We start from the raw sequence: 13,363 nt of genomic DNA on the forward strand, positions 1-13,363 counted from the left end.
TACAATTTATTATCTTTTATAATCTCTTCTGTTTAGTATTGGAGCTCCTGTTGCGATTTTAATAGAAGTACGATTTTAATAGAAGTACTCCTCTTTTTTTTCCTTTGTCCCAGTTATTCCACTGAGTAACCATCCTAAAAACTTATCAGATTCTTCACATGTTCAGTTCTTTCCAAGTCTCTGTCCTATAGCATAGCTGTTGCACTTTACATTTTTTAATATAGTTCACTACTGTTACTTTTATGTATTTATTTGTGAGACCATTGCTATGTAAAAGACATAACTTAATACAATGGTGTTTTCTGTAATTATTCCCTTCGTTTTATGTATGTTTTTTCCCAGCTTTTGTGTTACACGCACATACTGGCAGATTAGTTTTCTTCTCATATGAGTTTGAGCCAAAGTTCAATGTCACATTTTAAATTTTTTTTTTTCTTCTTGAGGGCTTTCAATAATTCTTTCCCCCCATAGCCTCTAAAACCTATTAACTTAATTCTAACACACTAAACTATGTACATATTCAAATACTGAAGTTTTTCTAATGGGAACAAATGTCCCAAATTGACAGCCACACTCGGACTTGAGTTAACCAAAAAGAAAAATTATCCATGCAAAGATGCATGGTGCAGCCTGTACTTTTTTAAGTGCTTTCATAGAAGATAATCTCCTAGCCAATTTCTTTTTTTTTTCTCTAGCCAATTTCTGTTTATCAGATTGTAGATAATTTCTCTGTCTCTATGGAGACATGAGACCACATAACAGAATTGCTAGCAAGTGTACATTTGGCCTTAATATTCATTATTTATTTTTTCATTTATTTGCTTTCTCTTAAAACTTGTTACTTGATCATGCTAAGGGATGCAGTCCAGTCATTCCTCCATGCAATAATAAGAAAACTGACACTAATTTTTACCAGACTTTTTTTACATTGCAGTGCGTACATTCCTTAAAACTGAAGGAGGAAAGAGAGAGAAGGGAGAGGGGGAAAAAAACGGGAGCACCTGTTTACAATAGTTTCCCCCATTACACTTGAAGACAACTGATAACTTTGCATGCTGTAAAGTAAAGAAAGTTGTACACTACAAAAATAGTACTAGTAAGAAAAAACATTTGTTTTACTTTCTCCCTCTTCTTCCCAAGTATTTTTCTGAACTTCAGTGACATGACGTAGGGCGTATACGAGTCCCTCACAATTCCAAAAAAATCCAATATTTCCAGATTTTCTTCTGTCATATTTCACAAATTAATTTGTAATTGATGCTCCGCTCTTATAACTCTGCTAAAAAAAACACCCGTCTATGAAAGTAATACACAGTGAAAGTCTTTATTAATTGGTAAAACCACAGCTTTTTTGTCCTATAAAAACAGACTTCTTCAGAAACAATCCTTCAAAATATTCTAGCAACCTCTTATTTAGCCTACAAGAAAATGTAATTTTCTTCACTAATGAATCATCCGCCCCCTTATTTTTAAAGAGCCATCATGTGAATGTAACAAGATATACAATAATTTAACTTGTGTTAAAATGCCTATGTAATCCATAAAATACTAATTTCCAAGTAATTTTATATAAAAGTGAATCATTTTATATAAATAGTTGCATAATTACGTGAGTGTAGATATGAATGGGGTACTATATCTCGTGTAAAAAAAAAAAAAAAAAAAAAAAAACAAGGACCTTTAGTTGTGTACTTGAGTATATAAAAATGTAACTTTTATATGTTTGCAACTCTGTTAAATAGGAAAACCTGTAGTATAACCTGGCTGTTTAAACATTTCTAGAACTCCAGTACTCAAATTCATTTAAACCAGGTTTATTACTATTCACATGATACATATAGTCTGCCATATTACCATAACTTCAGCTGGCCAGAACAGTAAGTTTTTGGACTTTAGCGTCATTGTGGAATTGCAGACTGTTAGACTGTTGTAGAGCATAAAAGCAAGTCTCTGAGGTCCATTCTGGATGTAGCTAACATTTGAAGCTGTAGGGCCTAAGGGTATGGTCACTGGAGTGAGAATGCCCCCAACTTGCAGTACACTGTAAGTGGAGGCTTGTCAGCTTTTGACACAGACACTGTACTTCACTGTCTCTTCCTGTGGTGTTAACCTTGTACAGGTAAGGTACCAAACCACAAAAGGCACTTTAGGTTGATGAAAGGGTCTGCAAAATACTTACCCAGGAAGTGTGTGTAGTAGTTAACTTGTCCGTTGTCAGCAATGCATCATTTTGTCAGTGAGCACTGGCAGACCACTTAGCCTGTATGTTTAGGAGGGTATGCTCGAAGGAAGTAGAAGTTGAGCTCTTGCTGTGTATGTATCTGGAAATCCCATAGCTGGGGTGCTTTGTTTAGTTTGAGCTGCTTGAGCACTAACACAAAGTGGACATTTTAAGCTGATGGAGAGGGTGCAAAGGAGGGTTGTTTTAACATGATTTTCAGTGGGTATGAAGAAAGACTTGGTAGCAGATGGCAAGTAAACACTACAGGAAACCTGAGTATGGATACCATAGGGACCACTGACCTTTATTGTGGGATTGTTGAATGATCTTGAATTGATGGCAAAGATTGGAAAAGAAGGGAATTAAAATCATCCAAATGGTGCTATACTTTGGATTAATTTATGCAGAAACATTTGGGTTACATGGAACATCCTGGCTGTGTGAAGTGGTGCCCTACAGGATAACAGAGATTTAGGGGAGGCAGGGATAGGTGGACAAACTGCAGCTACATCCGTCAGGCAGACTTTGTCATTGGTGGTCTGTCTTCCAACTATTTTTAGTTCTTACTGTGGCATGTCTTAAACCCAAGCTATATTTACTGTGTGTATTGTGGATTCTTTCTTAGTAATGCCACATTTTAATATTGCATAAGGAAATGGAATTTTGGGATTTGAACCCTGTAAACTTATATTCAGTAACATTTCATTTTCCTGGCAGATTGCTACAGACTTGTTTTTATTGCTAGAGTTGTAGACTTTCCATTGTGAAAGGTGATGTAAGTTGATATGCCACTAGTATGTGGCATGTAGTGTGATCTTAAAAGTAGTGTGCTAACTGCAATAGGCAGTTAAATGATATCTGCACTTTAAAAACTCTGTGGACGTGTTCATTACAAGAGTGATCTCTGACAGCTCCATATGTTTTGTGACCTCAATCTACCTTGTGCAGTTGGTTCACTGTAGTCTTACTAGCAATACACACCAGCTTTCATTAGCATCTAGACATTCCTTTTGAAGATGGTGGTGAATGGATGCTAATGGGCATTAGTACAGATTTAATTGCATCTGGTTATATTATTCACTGATGCAATTAAATCTGACTTTCTTAAAACTTGAATTTTTGTTTACCTAAATTAGTGGACTTATTTCTTACTGTGGCTTGTACTTAACTATATGGATCTGCCTGAATGCTTATTGAATGTGTAGGTTGTTTATATCATTTTGAACTAATTTGTCAGGATTTTTCTTGGCTGTTGTGGCTGACCGTAAAGGGACTTTACTGGATGTTTTGTCTCCGTTTGGGAGTTTTCCAGCCTTTTTTATAATCATCTGAAAGGCAGAATTTTATTCTGTATGTGCTGTGCTGTTCCCGTCTTGCTTTCATTTTTGTGAGTAGTCTTTATTAGCGTATGTATGTATTTATGGGTAGCTAGCATTGTCGCCTCACAGTAAGACGTTGTCCTGTTCGATTCTCAGCTAGAGCGTCTTCTGTGTGGAGACATGCGTGAATGGGCGTACCTTCGTTGAAGGTTGTGCATCAGGGCCGGCAACTCGGAACGTAAAAATCTACTGCCAATCATTAGCGGACCGGAGTTCTGTTGTGGCGACCCCTAATCGGGAAAAGTCGAAAGAGACAACAACAGCATGTATTTATGGATATCTGTGGTGGTGCTGCAGTTAGCGTTTCCGCCTCACAAGAGGTACTGCAGCTCAATTCTCAACTGGGTTGCCTTCTGTGCAGAGTCTGCATGTCCTCCCTGCAGTTGCGTGAGTTTCCTCCGGGTGTTCAGGTTTCCTCCCACATCCCAAAGACGTGCTTGTAGGTTGACTGGACACTCTAAATTGGCCTAAGTGTGAGTGTGTGCGCCTTCTGTGGAAGGTTGGTGCTGGGCTGGCAACTTGACACTGTAAAACTCCACTGCCAATAGTTCTGTGGATTGTTCCGCTGTGGGGACCCTAAACCAGGAAAAGCTGAAAGGAGAAGACAAGTGTGTATGTATATAATATACCTATTACTTGTATCATGCAGCGAATTAGAATTTTGAGATATCCCACCCCCTGCTTCCCCTCTCTCTGTGCTCTTATAGATAATGATGATGATAAATAAAGAACATTAAACTTTCATGTTCATTATAAACAAATTTTTTGTTTTCAGTTCTCTGTCTGAAGTCAGTATATTGACTTAGTAAATGCCACAGGTTAGAAAGGATTTAAGAACCAGTGAAGTATATTCTGTGTGGATGATCTTTTTGCACCTATACTCCTAATAGCAGTTAACTTCACAATATTACTTGGCTGATTTTAGGGTTGTATAGAGACTCGTATTTCATGAAATTGGAAGAGCCCTTTTTTTTTTTTTTTTTTTTTTTTTTTTTTAATACGGACAATGGGACTGATGAAGTTATGACCATACGCTATTGTGTAGGATTTACTTGGCACTTTGGAATGGCTGACGTGAGCTAATTCTGCTACTGCCAAGTTGACACTTGTTGAATAACAAGCTGCTTCAGACTTTGCTCCTGTACAATTTAATAATATTTTAATTTTACTAGTTCTGCTTTTACATAGTGTAAGCTACGATTTTTGGCATTGGGCATGTATACAGCACATATCCTATATTTTAGTTTGGTTTCATTATTTGTGTTCATTGGGAAAACTGCTTAGGATGTTAAGCTGTAGTTAACTTGAACGTAAACTTGGAACAGCCTCAGACTATGCGCACAAACCTGTTAGGTGTGCACTGCATAACTCTTGATCTGAAGTTGTTGTCTTCATTTGATCTTCAACCTGTGGGTCCCTGGATCCAGCAAAGATCCGACTCTGCCGCATATCCAGCATCTGATCTGAACTCAAAGCTCCTCCCCTACCCATAATGCCCCTGTCCCCTTCCTCCCTACAGATCTTGTTTGCTGCGCTCATGTCTGCATCGCGATCTGTGCACTCTGCTAGTTTTGTTGGGTAAGTGACTTTATTCTTCCTTTTTAGCTCTCTTTCTCCAATATCTTTCCCTTTTTCTGTTTTTTCTACCTACCCTCGTACTCTCTGCGCCGGTTTAAAAAAAACAAAACCTCTATCTATTTCCTGTCATAACGTGTGTGTGTGTGTGTGTGTAGTCTCTGTGAGTGAATGTGTGTTGGGCCGTTTGTCAGAAACCCCCAAACCAAGCTTCCAAAAATGCACAGTGTGTAGCCACAAGCTCTCTCCAGCTGATGGCCACACTGTGCGTTGAATGTCTTGGGGCATCCCATTTGGAGGCCTCCTGTTCCATCTGTGCCGTGTTTAATCCCTGGGCACTGATGGACAGGAGAGAAAAGTTAATTTTGAAGGGCCTTTTCCTTCCTCCTGCCACTGGGATACAGGCCTCTTAAGGCCCCGACTTTCTCTTTCGTCTCCGTCCTGGCCTCTGGGACTCTACTTCCACTAAGAGGGTTGCCGGCACAGGCTTCCCCTCACCACCTCTCTAGGCTAGTGTTGGTGGCCTCCTCTTCTCGCTCCACCCACAGTCTTTCCAAAGCAGAGATGAATAGGATGATGCAGAATTTATCCGCACTCAAATACATATGGGAGGTCCTGTCTGCCCCCTCTCCTTCCAGAGTGGGGGGCATGCAGTCTGCATTCATCGCTGTTGCTCCTTTTCCGATCTGACCTCTGGTTTCGGAGCCCTTGTATCTGTGGACACTGGGCATCGAGGGGTATCTTGTACCTCGACGCCGACCATGGCCTTGAGCTGGTTGGGTCTGGCTCTCTGAACCGTAGCCTCTGTGCTGGATCCAGGGGGATGGTGTTGGCTCAGAACTTTTCGGAGCAGACCCATTCCATTGATGTCTTGGCCTCTGGAGGTTCTGCTCTGGCTCCCCTGTTGGGTCAGAGGGTTATGGCTTCGGTCATTGTTCCTTCTCAGGAGGTCCATTTCCATTCAGCTTTTGACATGGTGGAGAGGGTCCTCTTGATCCCATTGAGATCCTTGACTATTTCGTCTTAGGAGTTCGCCCTGGCTTCCTCTGTTTCTTACAAATCCAGCCATTCTACCATTGCAGGGACAGCCTGCTGTCTGTTTGCCCTAGGGTGCTCCCTCTTGGGAGCATCGGGACATTGGCGAGTCCTACCCAGATAACCCCACTGAGGAGGTTCCTTGCAAAAGGAGGCACTTGACTCCTCACTGGAGTCACTCATGGAAGACACAGATTTGGAGGAAGGGAAGGTTCCCCCCGGTCACCCCCACCCGGAGGATGCCTCATTTGGAGACATCATGGAAATCCTATTTTAGTATAGGGGGTGGTCTGCCCAAGAACCTAACCCAGACAAATTTATGTTCGAGGCATTTGGCACAGGACACTCCCTGGGTGTCCCCTCTCGCGGATCCTTTGGTGGATCATATTACATCTCGGGCGTGGAAGAAACTGGACATGGTGGAGCCCATTCTCAAACACCCGGACAAAATTTTTGAGTTCCCCTTTGGACAGGACCTATTGGACTAAGGGATCCCCAGTTGATGCCATGGTGGGAGCAGCCGACACTAGGAAGGAGCTTTACGTTCCACCCTCTTGACTGAGAGTCCAGGACGATGGACCATTTTGGTAAGCGTATGCTTCAGTGACATTTTCTGTGCGTGCACTGAATAATCTTTTACATGTGATTTAGGCTGCAGCAAGACTTGGTCAAGGATCGCGGAGTCTACCCCTGCGTCCATGTCGGGAGTCTACCCCTGCGTCCATGTCGGTGGGGGGACAAGAAAGTGTTCCCTTGAATGGCTACCTTGACTTGTTGCTAACACCTCTGTGCGCCTCCTCTGCCATGCAACCAAGAGCTCCACTAGAGCTGTCTGTACAGGCGTTGCCATTAGACACCATGGCTGGCTCCGGTTCTGTGCATTTTCTGAACCCTTTAAGGCGTCTTTTTATGAATGCCCATACGACAGTTCTCCCTTTTTGCGAAGTCTGCACGTGACATCTTGGTTCAGAGTGAGAAGGACGGGAAGACTGTCTGCCATCGGGATCTGCTTTTTGACCCCTCTATGAACCTTCTGTAGGAATCAGCAAGGGGCCATGAAGATGTGGTTCCAGAAATCTGCGCTATTCCCAGGACACTTGGGACTCGCCTTCCCCCAGGGGCAGAGGGGGAGTTGATAGACACCGCCCTAGAGGCAGAAGATGTCTGAGATATCCAGGGTCTCTCTATCCTTTCTCTGAGAGACCCCCACAGCAACCCTGAAGGGTTGCCCAGCTGCATGTCTCTGGTGGCAGTCGGGGGTCACCTCTTGCTACACCTAACTGGGTGGGAGTCCATATGGTAGATTGTTGGGTAGTGCAAATTTCTATCCAGAGGGTATTCAGTCCTCTTTCTCACGTCACCTTCTCCACCCAGGCACCTTCCGGACGTTCCACGCTTGCAAAGGGAGGGTGCAGCACTGGAAATTGCAAAGCTGCTAGAAAAGTGAATCATTCAACCTGTCCCCCCAGACCAGTCTGGATCAGGCATTTATTCCAGGTTCTTTTTGTTGCCAAAGAAGATGTAGGACTTAAGACCCGTTCTGGATCTTGCCATCTTGAACCTGTCAGTGGCCAAGGCGAAATTCCGGATGGTCACCCTTCATCTATCCTGCCCTTCCTGCAGGAGAACAATTTGGACGTGCTCTTATCGACCTTCAGGATGAGTACTACCCCATCAAAATGGACAGGAGCTCTCGGAAGTTCTTCTGCTTCCGACTGGGGGCCAATCCATTATCAGTTCAAAGTGCTCTCCTTTTGGTCTCCCCACAGCTCTCGGGTTGTTCGCCAAAGTGATGATAGTGGCTCACCTGAGACCCCATGGCGGCCATGATCAATCTCTTATGTATGGCACGTTTTCATATGCAGGTTCTTTAGAGGACTCTCGTGGTCATGTGGTCCATGTTAGATCTCCCATCGTCTCACCTTGTTCTAGTCTCTTGGGTGTGCAGGGATTCCTTTTGTGGTGGATTCATTCCTCGGCCCTAGTTCGGGATCGCTCCTTTCTTCCGACTTTTTCCTCCCTGCTTGGCGGGGGGGGGGGGCACTGCTCTGGAAGGACAGTCCAAGGCATGTGGTCCCCCTACAAGACCAGATTGCATATCGGCGTCCTGGAGATGAGGGCGGTGCTTCTAGCATTGTAGGCTCTGCATGCCCAGCTTTCCCCAGGGACGATTGCTATCCAGATGGACGATGTCTGTGGTCTGGTACATTGACTAGCAGGAGGGCATTGGGTCTTATCCCCTATGTCGCAAAGCCATGGGAGTGGACTATCTCTACCAGCTGTTTTCTGGTGGCCATGCACATTCCAGGGAGGTCCAACATTCTAGCGGACAGGCTCAGCAGGTCTATTCTGATGCCTTATGAGTGGTCTCTGAATCCTTAAGTAGCGAAACAGATCTTTGTGAAGTGAGGTCAGTCTTGCTGCGGTCTCTTCACCTCTCCTTCCAGCGTGAAATGCAGCGACTTCTTCACTCTGAACCCTTCACCCAGGAAGCCCTTGGAGACTGGCCCCCCGGTCTTCTGTATGCTTATCATCCTCTTCCTTTGATTCCAAAATTCCTTCAGAAAGCTCTCAGGCTGGGGAGCTTGGTTATCCTCCTTGCCCAATTCTGGCCTTCGGGTCTGGTTCCCCTTTCTTTGGTCTCACCTGGAGGCTCCACCATGGACACAGGATCCAGTTCCAGATCTTATTTCTCAGTCTTCAGGGATGCCCCATCCAGACCCGGGCAGTCTGAAGCTCACTGCTTGGCTGCTCCAGTTCCCATAGTAGTCAAGACTCCCAGCTTATCTTTGCCTGTCAAAAGGATCCTGGCGGCAGCTCAAGTCTTCCACCAGAAAGGTGTACTCAAGCAAATGGAGACTTTTTTGATCTGGGCCTCGCAGCATGTCGTAGATCCCTTTACTGTCCCAGTTTCTGTGCTGCTGAAATTTTTGGCAGGGATCTTTCAGCAAGGTGCCAGTTCTTCTATAGTCTAGTCAAGGTCCAACTTACAGCGATTTTCTAATTTTTCTTGTAGGTGATAATATGGCATCCTTAGCATCTTCTAAGCTTTGCAAAGTCTTCCTAAAAGGCATCTTTCTTCTTTGGCCACAGTGAAGGACCCAACTCCGCTGTGGGAACGTGCATTTAGTTTCATCTTCTTTTGAGCCTGCAGCCTCTGTAGATCTGCAATTTCTGTCCTAGAAGACTGCCTTCTTGGTTGCTATTACTTCTGCCAGGAGAGTTTCAGAACTTCTAGTGTTGGTCAAGCCCCTTACATGATTTTTCATAAGGACAGGGTATCCTTGCGTACGAAACTACTTTAGGGATAAAAGCTGGATTAGGAGTCCAATATTCATCAGGTGATTAGTCTCCCGGTCGTTTCCCAAATTTTCAAAATAAGGGAGAATATAAATTGCGCTTGTTGGATGTGCACACACTGCTTTTTTACCTGTACATGACTAAATCCTTTCGCAGGTCTGACCAGCTCTTCATTTCCTATTCTAAACCCTATTTAGAGAAACCAGCATCTAAGGTCACCATTGCCCGTTGGATTTCCCAGTGTATTATTCTGGCGTATTCTGTTAGGGGTTTATCCCTGCCAGGTCATGTGAAGGCACATTCCACCAGATGTATAGCTACTTCAGCAGCCTTTTGGTCCAGAGTTTCGTTAGATGATGTCTGCTCTGCAGCTACTTGGGCTTCATCTCGTATCTTCATCTGTCATAAGTTGGACATCATATCCAGGAATAGGGCGTCGTTTGGCTCCACCGTGCTCCAATATCCTTCCATGAGGGCCTCCCAGGTGTTTAGTAGCTGGGGACTCTGTCCCACAGGTTGAAGATCAAATGAAGACCACTTACGATAAAGAAGTTGTGCTCACCATAATGTTCCATCTGAGTTGTTCATTTGTCTTCAGCCGTCCCTCCCCCCCCCCTACCTTGCACAGACTGTGTGGTTGTCTGTTGAGTAGAGGATGTGGTCACCTCCAGGGTGCCTCGTGCTCTTCCTTTTTTGCTTATGCAGACATGGTGTGGATAGCAAGTTGTGGATGCTACGTTGGGCAGCAAATACTATCTGAAGGGAGGAAGGAGATGGGGGCATTAATGGGTAGGGGAGGAGCTTTAAGCTCTGATCAGATGCTGGCTATGTGGCGGAGTTGGATCTGTGCCAGATACGGGGACCCACAGGTTGAAGACAAATGAGGAAAAACAACAACTCTGGTGGAACATTATGGTGAGTACATCTTTTTCTGTTAAATTTGTGACGCCAAAATGTAGATATTTTATGATTTAATACAGATCCCATGGAACAGCTAGTGTCCTCTTTTTTGTATAAACTTAAGAGGTCCTGTTTAGCTTATGCTCTGCCCCTAGTTTCTTTTTAACCACTTTTTAATGGCTTTCATTGCAGATTGTATGTGAATGAATTGTCTCCCCCCACTTCTTTAAGGCTAATGCTGTCTGCAGTACTGCAGCCATACTCTTAACAGAGTCTTAACATTGTCCGTAAGGACAGATTATCATTTTGCACATCTGCTAGTGGTGGTGCTGCTTTTGAATTCCTGTCTATAACTCATGCTAATTGAATTTATCTGTTTCCCGTTATAGGATTCCTGGATAGCTAAGAAAGTTAGGTGGTCACCGTAGGAAAAATCCATGACTGTTAGCAGCTTGAGATCTAACAAGAGGATTTCCATATGCGTTGCAGTAGAAAAGAATTTGAAATCTGATAAAAGTAACTTGTGCATCCTACATGTCTCCCTCTGGCATGAGCCTCAGACCCATCTACTTTCCTTTCACGCAAGTTTTGTTTACTTTTAATGGGGGCTTGGAAATTGTAATCCTTTAACAGTAAATCCATACAGCATAAAAGCCCCTCCCCGAGTAACAAAGCTGGTATTTAGTCAGCTTCTTCACTTGCAAGTGCTGAGTAAAACTTCATCATATGTGCAGTAGCAGTTTTTATTATGTCCCTAAAAGTAGCAGCATCCCCCCCCCTTAAAAAATACCTCATGGCCACCTGCAGTAGGTCTCTCCTGTCTTGAGATTCTCAGTGGAGGTGAAGAAGTCTCCTTGTCCATTTGCGCTCCATTATGTACTGGTAGACTATACGTTTGCCAGCTAAGTTGTATGTTCATAGTAACATGGGTTGTGTGCGTGCATGCTTGTGTCAAGAGGTGGAGGAGGCTGGCTTACAATTGATTTTATGCAGTTTTCTTTTTTGTTCAGCTGCCATAGAAGCGTTACTGCATTTTGTGATGTAGAAATACCTTACTTGCATAACCTAGTGGTGCTACTCTTTCACTGTAGTAAAGGTCACTTGTGATGCATTACCTTATCCCTAGTCTGTGCCTCTTGTTTAAATACTTTACCTTGCCTTCAATTCTAACATGTCTTCTGGGGTAGGTTGGTGATGTATGACGCTAGCAGAAGGCTTTTGTTAATAGCTGTGCTGGGATTTTAAAGATAAAGTGTGATGGTTTTGTCTTGGTAATGAAAAAGCTTCAACTATAAGCAGGTCACATTTTCTTGTTTCATTCAATTTTCCATAACAGCAGGAAGAAATCCAAGCACACTCCTTATATACTGCTATAAAAAATCCAAGCACACTCATTATATGCTGCTATAAAGTCACGAGAAGATTTGAGTGGTATAATGTGCTAAAATGGATTCAAAATGAAATTCTGATAAAACGATCCATAAAATGAAGCAACAGAAAGCTTTTTTTCAGTGTATTTTCAATATTAATGTCATTTAACCCAGGCAATCAACTTGCTTTCAAAAATATTTGCCAGTTTAATTCTTTTTTAAATTCCAGCAATGTATTGTCACCCCCTCTCTTGAACCTCTTTGGAAAGAAGACAAAAACTTCTAGATAGCGTACGTTTTATGGGGTGTTTGACTAGAGCATTATTCTTATTCTTGTTCTTGCTTGTAATGGGTTAACAGTAATGGAGGATTATGATGGGATCTGTCATCTTAACCAGACCATTATGTATCCAAGATATGGATGCCACCTTGAGTGAAGTGGCAGAGGCATTTTTTTTCCAGCAATAGCGGATTCAAATTTCAGAGTAAAAGTGTGCCATATGTTTGTAATCTAGTATTATCATGTACTGCATCTTCAGAGCTGTGTCTGAATCTGTCTTGATGTCAGCGTTGTAGTACAGCTTCTTCACAACTGCACATAGCAACGTCCCCATCCCTGAACAATTCTGTTCTGCATCTTAAGCCCATTTCACTTTTTGGCAGTCATTAATTTTTATATATTGTTAGACTATTGGTAAAAGAATACCTAGTTTAGTATAGTCCTGAGATTAAGCTTCATGTCCACTGTAGCTAGCTAAGTGACAATGTAACTGTGTGTGTGTGTGAGTGAGAGAGACGGCGAAGTGTGAGTGAGACGGCAAAGTGTGTGTGCGTGAGTGAGACGGCAAAGTGTGTGTGCGTGAGTGAGACGGCAAAGTGTGTGTGCGTGAGTGAGACGGCAAAGTGTGTGTGCGTGAGTGAGACGGCAAAGTGTGTGTGCGTGAGTGAGACGGCAAAGTGTGTGTGCGTGTGCGTGAGACGGCAAAGTGTGTGCGTGAGTGAGGCGGCAAAGTGTGTGTGCGTGAGTGAGGCGGCAAAGTGTGTGTGCGTGAGTGAGGCGGCAAAGTGTGTGTGCGTGAGTGAGGCGGCAAAGTGTGTGTGCGTGAGTGAGGCGGCAAAGTGTGTGTGCGTGAGTGAGGCGGCAAAGTGTGTGTGCGTGAGTGAGGCGGCAAAGTGTGTACGTGAGTGAGAAGGCAAAGTGTGTGTGTGTGGGTGGGACGGGAAAGTGTGAGTACGTGAATGAGACGGCAAAGTGTGTGGGCGTGGTGAGGCGGCAAAGTGTGTGTGCGTGAGTGAGGCGGCAAAGTGTGTGTGCGTGAGTGAGGCGGCAAAGTGTGTGTGCGTGAGTGAGGCGGCAAAGTGTGTGCGTGAGTGAGGCGGCAAAGTGTGTGCGTGAGTGAGACGGCAAAGTGTGTGTGCGTGAGTGAGACGGCAAAGTGTGTGTGCGTGAGTGAGACGGCAAAGTGTGTGTGCGTGAGTGAGACGGCAAAGTGTGTGTCTGCGTGAGGCGGCAAAGTGTGTGTGCGTGAGTGAGGCGGCAAAGTGTGTGTGCGTGAGTGAGGCGGCAAAGTGTGTGCGTGGTG

The 13,363-nt window shown here is 43.9% G+C and overlaps 1 protein-coding gene across 1 annotated transcript in view; it reads left to right on the forward strand.

Moving 5' to 3' along the window:
• The window catches only part of SNX6 (sorting nexin 6), a gene marked incomplete in the record, with an annotated part of 1,213,439 nt that overhangs the window by 40,843 nt on the left and 1,159,233 nt on the right, over positions 1-13,363 (forward strand).

Source organism: Protopterus annectens, chromosome 6.part0 (genome assembly GCF_019279795.1).
Source record: "Protopterus annectens isolate FY-2018-M chromosome 6.part0, PAN1.0, whole genome shotgun sequence".
In the NCBI taxonomy this organism is placed as follows: Eukaryota; Metazoa; Chordata; order Ceratodontiformes; family Protopteridae; genus Protopterus; species Protopterus annectens.